Here is a 13951-nt window from a genome sequence, read left to right on the forward strand (position 1 = left end):
CTTATTAAGAAAAATATTTAATTCATTGGAAATTCCTTCCTTGATTATTATGGCTAATGGTAATCCTAATATACTATTATCTATATACTGTTAGTATAATAATCATTTGTTTTACATTAATTTTCAGTTCTTTTCATCCCTTTTGCCTTATCTGATCATGTACAATCCTATGAGGTGAACTGGACGTGGATTATAAATAGTGTATCTCCTAGATTGACACTCTGGTCCTGCCTGGGTCACAGCAGTTCAGGGTTATGGAGGTAGAGACAGATCCTGGCATGTACGCGAGGTGCTGCCTGCCAAGCCAGGCTCACCCCCTAGGCAGCCTCATTAACATCCACGTGTGACATCTAGGTGCCCTTGGTTCCCAGGTAACTCGTTAAGAAAGCCTCATTTTATTTCGTGCGTCATGTGCCCAAATATCTCTCTGTAGCCTGCCATTTAGATTTTCCAAAGGGAAATGTAAGATTACATTTTCTAAAGATTTGTCAACTTTTTTTTTTTTGCGGTACGCGGGCCTCTCACTGTTGTGGCCTCTCCCGTTGTGGAGCACAGGCTCAGTGGCCATGGCTCATGGGGCCCAGCCGCTCCGCAGCATGTGGGATCTTCCCGGACCGGGGCACGAAACCGTATCCCCTGCATGGGCAGGCGGACTCTCAACCACTGCGCCACCAGGGAAGCCCAGATTTGTCAACTTTTAAGATTTTTTTTTTCCTTGAGAGATTTAAGAAGGGAATGATAAACTTTTTCCTCTGACATTGGCTTTGGGGAGAGTTTGCCAGCCTTATTAGTGTTAACTTGAAATTGATGTCAACTAGTCAGTAAAGGCAAAATAGAGCCCCCCTTCTCTCTGTAGTCCCTTCCTTCTCTATCTCAGGTGTGGCCTTCTCTATAAACCCTCCCCTGGGGACCATTCTACAGACCCTCCCCCTCCCCCCCTCCCCTGCACACCCCCAGCACGTGCGTGCCGTTTACATCTCTAGGCTGCATGTATTTCCTTCTGCTGTGCAGTTTTTAACTGTACCTCTAGATGTCTAATTCTACCGCTAGACCATCCACTCCAGGCAGCAGGACGTTTCTATTCATTTTTTTATTATCTCAGTGTCTCTCACAGTGCCTAGACTGTAGTAGCTAGTGGGCATATTTTTTTTATAGGCACATTCCTTTCACAAAAGCAAATACACACATGCATGATTTGGGAGCAAGGAGTCCCTTGGTTTGAGTCTAGTGGACAGTCGCTGTACAGTTACGTGATACCAGGTTATACAGGTGCAACTCAGAGTCTCCGTTAGAGTTTCATATGCTTTGTACCCTTAAAGGGTGGCATTTCCTTGGCAGAGTCCTGTGCCCTGCTCAGAGTGTGATGCCGTGGGGTGTCTTACTCCCGAGGGACTTTGGACTCGGGTCCTCCAAAGAGCTGTGCAGCCCTGAGGGGCTCAGAAGAGACCCTGATGCGAGCTCCCTTCAAGATTGGTGTTGGGCACCTGTCACTGCACAGGGCAGCCCCCGAGAACGAGGGGTTCCTTGAGAGGATGGGGGGTGCTGGATTCCGCAGCTGCATCAGAGGCAGCCACACGTGCAGGGGCCGGTGCTGCCGAGGCAGAGCATAAGCCCCAGACCCGCCCCAAGGCTGTCTGTTGAGTGAGTTGTTGCCAGTGTGACTGGGGAGTCACCCTTGACATCCAGTGCGGTGGAGAGATTTCCATTCTCCCAGCAAACTTCTCGCCGAGGAGCTAGAACACTGAGGACTGAAGTGACTGAGAATTGCAGTCCTGAAACTCCCGGAAGAGGTCACTTAAGGCAGTGCCCTCAAGTCCAGCCTGAGGCCTCAGGGGTCTAGTCATGACCGTGACACAGCAGGAAATTGTCGCAGACGTGATGACAGCCAGATGGGTGGGGATGTTGGCCCCAGAGTTGAACTCTGAAGAGCAGACTGCTTGTCCCCTCCATCTGGTCCACTCCAGCATCCCCCTGGATGGTTCTCGGCTCCTGACTCCCTACGAGGAGCTGCTGTTTAAAGCCCACGGCCATACAGCCCGTGTGTGCTGTGCTTTGCAGCATGGGCAGGCACCCTCTCTCTCGGGAGGTTCCAGAGACTCATTCTAGAAGGGGGCTCCCTGTCTCCTAGACTTGGCCATGGAATTGAAAAGGGTCTGTTCATTGAGTTCTCAAAACAGACTTCCTCATCTGTGCCACCTAAGGCGCCAACAGTAAACCGAGAGTCAGCTACCTCCTGCCCTACACCTTGTCTTTGGGCACATGACCCAAATAGACTGCATGTCCTCCACGTCCTTTCCTCCTTCCTTAGGGAAGCTGATGATGTTGGAGGCCCAGACCTGCTGGACCGGTTACCGGGCCTTAGATTTGTGTTAGTGGCTATAGCCTGAGCCAGTGAGACTCCACAGGCAGGCAGGAGCTCCGAGGGGACATCCTTGCCCCTTTGGCTTCCACGGAATGACTCTGCTTGGGAGCTGCTCTTTGTCTACTCTTTTTTTTTTTTTTTTTTTTTTTTTTTTTGCGGTACGCGGGCCTCTCACTGCTGTGGCCTCCCCTGTTGTGGAGCACAGGCTCCGGATGCGCAGGCTCAGCGGCCATGGCTCACGGGCCCAGCCGCTCCACGGCACGTGGGATCTTCCCGGACCGGGGCACGAACCGGTGTCCCCTGCATCGGAAGGCGGACTCTCAACCACTGCGCCACCAGGGAAGCCCTTTGTCTGCTCTTTTACCGGGAGGCAAGATGGTGGTGTGGGAGGGGAGAGCTGGCAACAGCACTTCTTTCATTTGGATCCCAGCTGCCTCTCTGCAGGCTCAGACTCAAGGTCTGGCTTTTCTCTGCAGCAGTATTAGCCGCAGGTTGCTTGAGAGAACCTGATTTCCCGTCATCCTCTCTGCCCGCCTTTGTCAGGGATAAGGTGAAAGTCAGGCATAGTACTCTGCAGCCCACAAAGCTGCTTTCTTCACCTCGACCCCACTTGAGAGGGAGCCTGGCGAGCAAAATCCCATTCTGACGGTCTACGTCTTTCTCCCACCCTTGGGAAGGGACTGTTTCCCAACATGGACGACCATGTTAATATCCAGTTCCATGGCCGACATCTTTGGATTTCGTATGGTTTTATTGTATAAACGGTGGCATTCTTAATCTACAGGAGACTCCCTTTTGTGGCACACGTTGAATGTCATCCTTAGACTGTCTCTGTAAAATGCTAGCTCTTAAAATATTAATCTCTAAATGGGCACTCAAGAGTTCATTCAATTATACCATAGCATCTTCTGAATAAGCAGCGTCATCTGGGTGGCTCTCGCTGCATTAAGGGGAAAATGCTTATGGGGCATTGTTTCCCGGGCATGGGATGATGCTCTTGCTTTGTTTCCATTAAGTGTTGCGCTGGCGTGGTTTTGTTGGACGCTGCTGCAGATTTATCGTCATTCATGCCCAGACCCAAGCATTATCAGTTTTCTCTTCCAGTGCCCAGCCTTAAAAGGTATCATGTCTGGTAGGGACTGTGGATCATAATTATGATAAATGAGAGGCACTCGAAACAGTTCTGTTAGAGCTGATTTGTCAGTACTGAGTTCAGTCCAGAGAGGGAGCAGCAGCCTCTTTATTACCACCAGCAACCATTTCTCTTTGATTTTTTTTTTTAGGATAATTTCTTTCTTTTTTTTTTTTTTAACATCTTTATTGGAGTATAATTGATTTACAATGGTGTGTTAGCTTCTGCTTTATAACAAAGTGAATCAGTTATACATATACATATGTTCCCATATCTCCTCCCTCTTGTGTCTCCCTCACACCCTCCCTATCCCACCCCTCTAGGTGGTCACAAATCACCGAGCTGATCTCCCTGTGCTATGCGGCTGCTTCCCACTAGCTATCTATTTTACATTTGGCAGTGTATATATGTCCATGCCACTCTCTCACTTCGTCCCAGCTTACCCTTCCCCCTCCCCGTGTCCTCAAGTCCATTCTCTAGTAGGTCTGCGTCTTTGATTATTTTTTAAACAGCACTTCGTTGCCTGGGACCTTTATTTTTCTTCCTCCTGAAAACAGTCTTCAATGGCAGTGTTTTGAAAGAGGTACCTGTATACCTGCTGGCATTTTCTCCCATTTTTCTCCCTTTCTGGGCATTGAAACCCATCTGTGGCCCACTCAGCTGAACATTTTTATTACCAATGACTGTTACTTTTTAAGGAAGTCCACAATATGTATGTCTGAAGTGATGAAGCAGATAAACTGGGAGTGGGGTGGGGGTGGGGGTGGAAATTTGCTCTTAGGAAAGGATTTGTCACCTTGAGTCAAGATTCACTTCAGGCTTCCTTCAGATAACCCTCTCCTTGTGCATTTTGTGTTAGTTCATACGTTAGCTTCATGGCAGCAGAGAAGTGGGGGGAATGGGGAACTCAGGAGCATAAGCTATGGTTTTAGGAGCTCCGTGTCCTGAAAATCCATTAGAGAAGACAGATCTTTCTGTTTTAGCAGAGACCAGTAGCAAAGCAGCACACTGTTGCAATTGATCATAACTCTTCAAGACCATTCGTGCTTATGTCCCAAATGTTCCAAACTATATAGAACGCACCCCTAGTTGTCCCGTAGCCCTGAAACTTTTACCAATTGTAAACCAAGGCCTGGAAAAGAGACCATCACTGAAATCTGTGACCCTGGCTTCCCCATCCACACTCCACTCTCCTCTGTGCTCTGAGGCACTCTGTGTGTGTGTGTGTGTGTGTGTGTGTGTGTGTGTGTGTGTGTGCATTCATTCATGTCCAACAGTGGTCCTGACCCCTCACTACTTTTCTTGTGGCCAAAGTGCGCATCGGACTTGGAAGTGATGTTCACGGCAGAGGAAGAGATTTTGTTAGCGAAGTGAAGCCAAGCGATCCAGCGAAGGGCCAAAGCCACACTCCCGCTGGCCTCGTGAACACCCGCCCCCGCACGCATCTGGTACTGAGGAGCATGTCCAGGATTTTATTTGTGGCTTTTAAAGTTAATATCACAAATCTTAAACCTCCCAATTTGGGTGCTCTAATACTAAAACCATTTAATGCTGAAGTTTTGCTTTTTGGTTCAGTCTCCCTTTTGGGTACTTCTGGCAGCTTCCTGGGGAAGTTGGAGTTGCTAATTGTCCCACCTCTCGGTCCCTGCCAGCTGTCCCCTCACTTAGAGGCACCTCCAGCTGGCATCTGTGATTTAGTCTGACTTTGTAAATATCACCCTCCAAACCCCATAGCTCTTCAGAGAAGAAAGTGGTGGAGGCAGACGTGAACAAGGACATTTACTCAGGAGGCCACGCTTTCCAGATGGAGAATTCTCTTTTGTGTATATAGAGTGACAAGGAAAAGAGGAAGGGAATGAATGAATGAGTCAGAGAAAGGAGGATGAGGAAAAGAAGGCAGTTGATCAGGGTTCATTGAGCACCCCCGAGTTCAGAGTTTAAGTTAGATTCTGGGGGAAATAAAAAGAGAAATGTTATAGTTCTCTGATCCATGTCTTGACTGTGAGGTGGGGAGTCCCACGTACCCTCAGACCTGACGAAGTAGCTCAGAATTGCTAAGGAACAGCACATCAACAAGTCTGAAGAAATAACTTAGCCCGAGACGAACACATGAATTCTGCAGAGATGAAGAATCATCGGGCCACCCGCATTCAGTGGGATCAGCTGGGGGAAATAGTCCCTGAAGTGAATGCCGAACCCATTTTGAAAGATCAGATGGTGGAAAGGACAGACAGAGGTCTTACATGATTGGGGGGTGGGCTGGCATGATCGTAGGGCCCACACTTGTGCAAGAATGAAGTTCATTAATTGGAGTGGAGAATCTGTTTTGGAGACTCGTAAGATGGAGTTCATGGCATAGGAGGGAGCCAGCGGGAGAATGATTTTTAAAAAGCCAGGCTGATGGGTTTTAGTTTAGGACGTAATATGATGGCTAGGCACTGTAAGCAGGACCCCTGAGGCTAGGGACTGTCATTCTAAGACTGGATGCTTCCCAAGGACAAAGGATTTGCCTCTTCTTTGCCTCAGCGGTTCATTTTTGTTTTTGCCCGAGTGACCAACCTACTGGGCTTTATCACTTGAGATACTGTGTCACCATAGGAATGTAGAGTATACACCTGTCAAGGCTGTGGGCCTGCCTCTGTGGGGACCTGTGCGGCACGGCTGTCTCAAAATCATCACACCACCAACCCAGGTGGAGAATGAAACGCTTCAGCATTCGGTCAGGCATTTCTTTAGCGCGCTTGTCTGCAGAGCACGTTCTTCTAGAGGCCCCCCCACCCACCCAAGGCATTGTACCAGCACAGTCATTTTTGAGTTGTACATGTTCGTTTTGTAGTGAACATTTTCCTAACAGTTGTGCTAAATGAGTGAGAAGATTAGGACGAGCAGGAGTGGCCCTGAATAGGATGTGGGTGAGAGGCAGAGCTGAAAAGGGAGCACAAAGGAGAAACAGTACAGCCGCTGATAAGAGGAGGCATATGCCCCGGACGGTGGTAATTTGGACCCTGGGTTTGGGATCTGCTGATGGAGCAAAGACTGAGAAGTGTGTTAGGAGAAGGGGACAATGGGGTCTCTCCCCTCAACCCTTTCCTTCTGACTCTGAGACACGGAATCACACACACCTCCATCCTACAAACATGCGGGTTTGCCTGCACAACAGCCGGCTTTTTGTACCCTCCCCCTCTTGGTCCGGCCTAGGGCAGCTTATAGATGCTTTCAGCATCCTCTCCGGAGGAAGGTGGGAAGACAGGCAGGCAGCCAGGAAGTCTTGGTGGTTATTAAACTGAGGCTTTGAGGACCTTTTTATTAGCGATGAGACTCAAGTCCTTAGCACTAGAGAGTGCAAACTCCCGCTCACTCTCCTTTGCTCAGACCTCCAAAGAATCTGTTTTATATGGTGTTTATGTATAACCCAGAACAGATGTGGGCCCGGGAACCCTGGGGATTGCTGAGGCTTCACTGTGCTCTTAAGCAAAAGAGGGTTAGCAGCCCCATGGAGGGAAAAAGCACACACCCCTTTCTTTGCTCACTCCCCCCCCCGGGCCTTCCCATCTCTCATTTGTGACTAGAAGCTCATTTTTGAAGAAGGACATCTTAAAGACTTGTTTGTTTTTTCAGTCTGTAAGCATGAAGGTTGTAATACTGCAAAGATTTAGGCATCACCAAGACTCTAACCTCTGGAACATTAGTAGGCTGCTTTAAACAAGTTGAATGACTAAACCAGTATAAGCACTTTCTGGTCCTGCCCGCCCAGCAGTCCCCCATTATAAGGAAAGGACTTGGTGAGGTGACCTGTACTCTGTAGATAAGAGGGGACCTGAGCGGAAGGGCTACGGCGATTTGAAGGTGAGATGTTGGTATCGGACCAAGTTGTGGTAGAGGCTGCTTTGCCCTGATCCGCCCACATGGCCCCTACAGGATCTTCTGTAGCCTGTATCAGGTGTCTGGGTTAGGCATCATCAACAAGTCCATGTGAGTGTTGAACCCATAACTTTGAAGGGGGGCCGAATGTGCAACCCCCCAAAGATGCCACTTTGGCATGTGGATTATTTTGAGCTGCAGGCAATCAAGATCCCGCAGACTCAGGAAAAACTTTTCCCTCTAACTTAACTATCTCAAAGAATTTAGACAGGGGGCCTGTACCAGAAAAAGAGCTATTCCCAGAGATAACATATTTATCTGAAAGACGTATCTGCAGGGCAGGGCAAACTTCTAATGGCCAAACATCTGCTCTTCTTAATCACCCTGTGAATTCCCTTCCTACACTTTGAAGCCCCAGATCCCTATCCCATTCCGTAGCTCAGGACAGCATATGAGCCTCAACTGCCTCACCTGCCCTTGAGTCTCACTGTCTTTGTGAACTCCCCTGCGTATGTAATTAAATTTGTCTTTCTCCTATTCATCTGCCTATGTCTCTTATGTTTGTTAGCCCAGCCAAAGAACCTAGAAGAGTAGGAGACAAAAATTTTCCTCCGCTCTAGCTTTGACCCCTTAGCACTAAGCGACCTGGTGCCAATGGTGGCATATTTAAGGCTAATGGTTTTAAGTGAAGAACATCCCTGAGCAAGCAGGCCGGAGGTCTTGGTGCCTTGAAATGCTTGTGAAAAATATAGGGAAGCTAATCATTATGATAACGGCACCTTGTTTTTTCCTGAGTGCAAGCATGCTGCCGCTGGCCCATTGTTATTAAGTATGCACCCTTCTGTTTACATGGAGTGTTCAAATCTCCAAACTCCTTAAACATGTATTGTATCATCTGATCTTTACAACAACTCACACCAAAGAAGATTTTAACATTCCCAGTATGTGCTCAGTGTACAGACTTAAGCTGAGCAGCCTTGATTGTCAAGGTCAAGGTTACAGAGATTGGTAAGTGGCAGAGCCAGGACCAAGGCCACATCTCCAGCATCCAGGTGCTGCCCTCCTTCTGGTCCCATGCCTTGCTGCTGTTGCTGCTTGGGCGTGTTCTAGTGGTAAGGGCAGCTGGGCTGAGCCATTCATGCTCTTTTAGCCTCTTCCGCAGGAAGGAAGATAGAGCTTTTGGGGAGCTAGAGTTTGGCTTTTGGTTTATGAGGGTAGAGTTGAATCTTTCTCTAGGATGGAAGTTACAGGCTTAGGTTCATCAGCACGGTACTTCAGCCCACTGAGCTACTGGCTTCGTGGAATGAAAAGATTAATTTTTTAAAAAATGTTGGCATCTAATTACATGAACCTAGAAGTTTAAGTGTAGACTAAATATAGCCAGGTTTTAATCTCTGTTTTATAAATTCCACACTATTTTGTTGCCAAATAGGACATAACATTTTTAATAGGCAATTTTTCAGAGTTGCATACAAAACCTTTAGCCAGCATCTTTCAGTAAAGTCTTAGCCCAGCTCTGACGTGCCCTCTGCTTTGAAAGTAGACCTCTCTTAGCCTCCGGAGATGATAAGGTCTGCAGATGCCCATTAACCAACTGCTGGTTTTTACTTATTAAAATCCCATTATGATCTGTACTGGGCAGAAAGATATTAAAAGTAAATTATACTTTCTGCGTGCATCTTCCTTTGAAAACTTTTAATAAGTAAATATATAGTTTAGTTCCTGTGTGAGAACTAAACACCAGACCTTTGTCCACTACCTAGAGGATGGGGATTTGACTGGTGGGTCATCACTGGGCTGTGAGAAAGAGAACTCAGATGTGGGCCAAAGCCAAAGCCAGAGCCAGGGTCGGGTTGCGGGAGCCACTGCCCGTGAGAGCTGGGTTTAGGAGAGCACGGCCACCTCTGCAGAGAACTCTAAGCAGGAACTCATCTCAGAGCCCAGGTGAAGCCAAGGTGGGGTCACCTTACCACCAATGAGACACAGCCAGAAGTCCTCCCTTCCCAGCCACTAAAGACTCTAGTGTTTAAAAGGCTAGTACTTGTCATTTTTGAAATCCCTCGAGGTTGGGATATGTCTGGAGCTTTGGGGCTGCATGATTTTTACTTTAATAGGGGAAGTAGGGTTACAAAGTGTGGGGAGACTTCAGAGCCGTCAGGTCTCTATGTTCTTTGGGAATGGGTGTCTTCCGAAGTCTCCCCAATAATGAGAGCAGGTCCGTGTAATCCTTCCTTGTTTCCTAATCTTTCATAATGGGTCTGTGACAGCGTGACAGTTTATCACAAATGTAAAAGCTATTGGAGATTATGAAAAGTAAATGAAAATTATATTGTTAGGTATTTAAATACTGTTGACTAGTAACTATATAATAACGCATGCATGCATACACACACACACACACACACACACACATACATACGTATGTAGAATTGCCTAAAAGAATTTTACAGTTTAGCTGAAATGACCATCATAATAGAAAAGACATCTTTTGATGAATAACTGTTCATTTCAGTGGTACAAACAGTAGGTTCTCTGGGTTAAATAGAGAGTGGGAATATTTAAAAGAGACTTCCTGGAGGAGTTGGGAAACCAGAGAGGATGGAGGATATGAAAATGGTATGACCAAAAGCACAGAAGTGTGAAAGCCCCATTTGTTCAGAATTTCAGGATTTTTCAAGAGAACTAGTGGGAAATAGGGTAGAAAGATAAGCAGAGCTGGAATAGGATGTTAGCCACTGCTGCCCCAGCTCAGCCAAGTAATAGGTAATTGAAGATGGGAAGTCAGCAACTTCAACTCAATCCATGGGACAGTAAAAACCAAGTCTTTCAGTATCTTAGGTGCCTCATCCTCTTACCTCACTAGGGTCTGGGGTTCGTGGCAAAGGGTTTGAAGATAACATGGCAAGCCAGGAAGCTATTGAGTAGGTCTTGGAAAAAAAGAGAGCATTGTGATGTCAAGAGTAATGTCTTTTAAAAAATTTTTTAAATTTGTTTTACATCTTTATTAGAGTATCGTTGCTTTACAATGCTGTGTTAGTTTCTGCTGTGTAACAAAGTGAATCAGCTATATGTATACATATATCCCCATATCTCCTCCCTCTTGTGTATCCCTCCCACCCTCCCTAACCCACCCCTCCAGGGGGTCACATAGCACCCACCTGATCTCCCTGTGCTATGCGGCTGCTTCCCACTAGCTATCTATTTTACATTTGGTAGTGTGTATATATCAATGCTACTCTCTCACTTTGTCCCAGCTTACCCTTCCCCCTCCCCATGTCCTCAAGTCCATTCTCCATCTCTGCATCTTTATTCCTGTCCTGCCCCTAGGTTCATCAGAACCTTTTTTTTTTTTTTAGATTCCATATATATGTGTTAGCATACAGTATTTGTTTTTCTCTTGCTGACTTACTTCACTCTGTATGACAGTCTCTAGGTCCATTCACCTCACTACAAATAACTGAATTTTGTTTCTTTTTATAACTGAGACTTAAATTATATTTTATTATATTTTTATATATAACATAGTATAATTATATATTATATATAATATAGTATATATTATATACTGTATTGTATTATATTTATATTCCATTGTATATATGTGCCACATCTTCTTTACCCATTCATCTGTCGATGGACATTTAGGTTGCTTCCATGACCTGGCTATTGTAAATAGTGCTGCAGTGAACATTGTGATACATGTCCCTCTTTGAATTATGGTTTTCTCAGGGTATATGCCCAGTAGTGGGATTGCTGGGTCGTGTGGTAGTTCTATTTTTAGTTTTTTAAGGAACCTCCATACTGTTCTCCATAGTGGCTGTATCAATTTACATTCCCACCAACAGTGCAAGAGGGTTCCCTTTTCTCCACACCCTCTCCAGCATTTATTGTTACCACGTGGATTCTCACCACCCCTGTCCCAACTGTCAAACATTCTTGAGTTGTTTTCCAGAGGGGTATGAGGGAAATAGATACTTTGTTCTCCCTTCACATATGCCTACTATTCAGCAACAAGCCCCAACCATCAACCTCTTACACGTAACTTCTAACATAGACATCTGCAGGATGCCTGCCTGGACAAGACGGTAGGTGGGACGGAAGGAATTTATTTAGTCTGTTTAAAAATGGAACTTGTAACTCTGGCTTTCTGGCACAGAGCTCCTTGGCCTAAGCTCCTTTGTAAATAACGAGCATCTTTCTTCAGTTAATGAAATACTGGTTGGATGTTTCTGTGGAGACCGCTTTGAAGATTTGGTTGAATCAGAGGAACATCTCACCAAGAGATGCTCCCATTACGGTAAATGGCTTCATAGAACACAGGCCTAGGGGTTCTGAAAGTAGAACATTCCAGGTTCGGATTCCACCTCTCCCATGTAAAATAGGACTGGTCCTTGCAAAGTTGTGTAAGTGATTAGAAATAGTTTATATAAAGTACCTGGTACGTGGATATTCAGTAGAGGGTAGACGTTATAAATAACATCTACATTTTAGACAGGTTCCTCCTCCTGAGTTGGGAGTTTGCTATGTTGCATTAATTCTGTTAGATGGTTTTAAATTAATAAGGTGGCACAGATGGATGGTAACTACCTCAGGCAACATTCTCTGCAAGCAGTGACCCCACGAAGCCATCCTGGCAGGGGCAGGCCTTGCGCACACTCAAGCTCACACAGTCACTGACAGGAAAAAAAATCTTTTTATTTTTGCTTCGCTGAGAAGGTGGTACTGAATGCTTTCTTCCACTGGGAAATCAATTTCAGTGTGCAGCGGATCTAAGCGAGTGAGGTCGTACTCCTGCTTTTCTAAAACAGACACATACTTCTGTTTTTATTAATCATGGAACTGACACAAGCCTGGTAGAATCTGTGAAAAGGAAACATGCTCGCTCTCCTTGCTGTATCTACTGCCTTCTTCAAATTAAGAGAGAAGAAGGGATTTTTGTCTTCCAGTCTAGAAACCATACCCTCTTCTGGTTTAAACCAAGCAAGCAACCTCGTGTCCTTGGAGACCTGCCATATATGAGTTTCTGGAGTAAAAGGCATTTTCAGAGATTTTTGTTGGCTGTCACTTTTGAAGGCAAAGTAGCAAAGCCATGATACCAAGAGATGCCTGAAATAGCTGTGCATGTAATTTTGGGGCTAGATGCTTCCTTGTCACAAGCTTGAAAACATGTTCTTTTTGGAGTTGAATCTAATATTAAGGACCATTGATGTGGACGATGCGAGGTTTTTATTCTCTACTGGGGTTTTCTGATATATGTAGTGCAGCTCACTTTAACGTAGTGAGATACAACAAAAATCTCAACGTAAAACACACCAGTGTTGGATGAGAAGAGTATTAGGGTCAGAATTAACTTGTTTTATAAAATGATTATCTGCAAAGTTTCTGTGAACAGCAGTTATTCCTTATCCTTTTGAACTTGGTTTGACCACCCCATTTTTTTTTTAACATGCAACCTTCTTACACACAGAACTGATTGTGTGAAGTGGAGTATAGCCCCATGGAGCCCCATGATGGGTCAGTCGTTACCTTCATGCAGGTGGGAGGCTGCAGAGGTTTGTGGTCCATTTTTTGCCTCTGCTGAGCATTCTACACCAATAACCAAGTAGCCTGTAGGGGGCAGCAGAATGCCAAATAAAACACCTGTTCCTGGGGCTGTCAGGCTTTTCGGGCTCATTGCCCGTCCCTTCTTGGTCCATGATGCAGCACCCACCCTTCTCCCCTTTGCCTGGCAAAATTCATCCTCTAGGCCTTTCCAGGGTGGGGACCTTTACCATTAAGCGTCCCGTAACCCACTCGCCTCCACTGACCCTGTTCTCCTCCACACTCTTAAGCCCTCCTGGTATACTTTCTACCGTATCATATAGCAAACAAGTACCATATCAGCTTAATGATGGGACTTGTTTGCTATTGTTTCACAACCAGCTCTACCTGTCCTTTGGGCAGGAACAACGTCTTGTGTCTCTGCGTTGCTCATAATGCCAGGACTGCCCTGGAGGCCTAAATAAATGCTTGACAGCAGATGGAGGATTCCTTAAGCGGTAGTGAGTGCTTGATGCGTATCTGCTAACTTGATTGTCAAGATGGTCTTGTTTGTGCACAAGAGAAAGTATTTTCTTTGCTTCGCTTGTTTCTGAAATACCTACACTCTCACACGCTTTCCGGTTTGTTTCAGATTGGGATGGAAGATAGGAGGGCTTTCAAAATAAACCCAGAGGTGTAATGGAAAACATTAACTCTGGTGCCATAGTCGCAGATTTGCATCTAGGCCCTTCCCCTTCCCAGCCCGTTTTTCTCACCCAGATAGTGGGGCTAGCTAAGCTGATCACATAAGCTACCATCTAACCTGGAGCACCTTTGAAGGTGAGGGAGGACATTTAAAACTACTTATAGTCACATAGTCTTTAGAAGTATTTATTGACTGGGGAATGGTTTTTATTTTGTTTTTTTTTTGGCTTGCCTATAAAACTGTTCTATTCGAAAATGATTTTAAAGATAAAATTTCAGACAAAATATTAAAATAATATATAAACAAGACAACTTGTCCATGGGTTGGCATGCTAGAACAGCATATGGTGTTTCAAAGAATCAAGCTGAGT

The 13951-nt window shown here is 45.7% G+C and overlaps 1 protein-coding gene across 15 annotated transcripts in view; it reads left to right on the forward strand.

Annotated features, from left to right (window-relative positions):
- Positions 1-13951, forward strand: part of HHAT (hedgehog acyltransferase) — a 360564-nt gene that overhangs the window by 252334 nt on the left and 94279 nt on the right. The gene's annotated exons all lie outside the window — the stretch shown is intronic.

Source organism: Globicephala melas, chromosome 1 (assembly GCF_963455315.2).
Source record: "Globicephala melas chromosome 1, mGloMel1.2, whole genome shotgun sequence".
NCBI lineage: Eukaryota > Metazoa > Chordata > Mammalia > Artiodactyla > Delphinidae > Globicephala > Globicephala melas.